The following is a 1178-nucleotide window of genomic DNA, read 5'->3' as shown; positions in this document are numbered from 1 at the left end:
TGATTTTTTACAGAGAGGAAGGGAGAGAGATAGAGAGTTAGAAACATCGATCAGCTGCCTCCTGCACATCTCCTACTGGGGAGGTGCCCGCAACCCAGGTACATGCCCTTGACCGGAATCGAACCTGGGACCCTTCAGTCCGTATGTCGACGCTCTATCCACTGAGCCAAGCCGGTTTCGGCCATAGGTTTACTTTCGTTCAGAGGGAATGGAGACCCGGAAAGTGCTCCCGGACGCCTTTAACGAGAAGGCAGAGATGTCATTTTGACTCTTACCACCCAGGGCAACCAGGGAGCCACCAGCCCAGCCATTTCCATCCCCTGGGTTTCTCAATAGCCTTTGAAGTCCTTTGAAGAACCCTCCCTCCACCCTCCCTTTCCTGCAAGAATCGGACAAAGAACTACATCTCCTTCACCAAGACCCGCCATTTGCCGCATTTACTCGGTGTAATTATTATCTCGGCTGAAAATAGCTTATTTCTATATTGGCTGAACTACTTGCGGGCACACAGCAGGCACGGTGTCTCTGAGAGGTTCAGTGTGAATTTCCTAAAAACAAGACCATTTCCTCCCCCTCCCCCACCCCTTTATCCTCACCCAGGAATATGTTTCTATTGATTTTGACAGAGGAAGGGAGAGAGAGAGAGAAATACATCGATCAGTTGCCTCTCATATGCACCCCAACCAGGGATCGAACCCGAAACCTTTTTGGTGTACGGGATGATGCTCTAACCAACTGAGCCTCCTGGTTGGGGCTTTTTGTCTTTTTTGTGGTTACTAGAGGCCCGGTGCATGGATTCGTGCACCGGTGAGGTTCTCAGCCTGGCCTGCACCCTCCTCCAATCCAGGACCCCTCAGAGAATGTTGGATAGCTGGTTTCAGCCTGATCCCCACAGGCCTGATCCAGACAGGAGGGAGCCTGATCCTGTGCGTTGAGCACCTGTCCCCTGGTGGTCAGGGCAGGTCCTAACCACCGGTCAGCTGGTTGTTTGGCTGATCGGTTGCTTAGGCTTTTATATATAGATGTGCTTTTTGTTTGAAATACAGTTAGGTTCATTTGCTTCGGCTGTGTCCAGTTTCAGGTTGTAGCTCTCCCCTCTCATTGTTGGTTTAATTTTCTCTGTGAGTCTGTAGAGCAGTAACAGGGCTCCCAAATCCACACCACTCCAACAGGCATCC

The 1178-nt window shown here is 50.9% G+C and overlaps 1 protein-coding gene across 1 annotated transcript in view; it reads left to right on the top strand.

Moving 5' to 3' along the window:
• The window catches only part of CCDC114 (coiled-coil domain containing 114), a 32834-nt gene that overhangs the window by 14470 nt on the left and 17186 nt on the right, over positions 1–1178 (top strand). The gene's annotated exons all lie outside the window — the stretch shown is intronic.

This window comes from Myotis davidii, unplaced genomic scaffold, assembly GCF_000327345.1.
Source record: "Myotis davidii unplaced genomic scaffold, ASM32734v1 scaffold464, whole genome shotgun sequence".
NCBI lineage: Eukaryota > Metazoa > Chordata > Mammalia > Chiroptera > Vespertilionidae > Myotis > Myotis davidii.
Note: the sequence above shows the minus strand (reverse complement) of the source record. Positions and strands in the feature narration are given on the sequence as shown.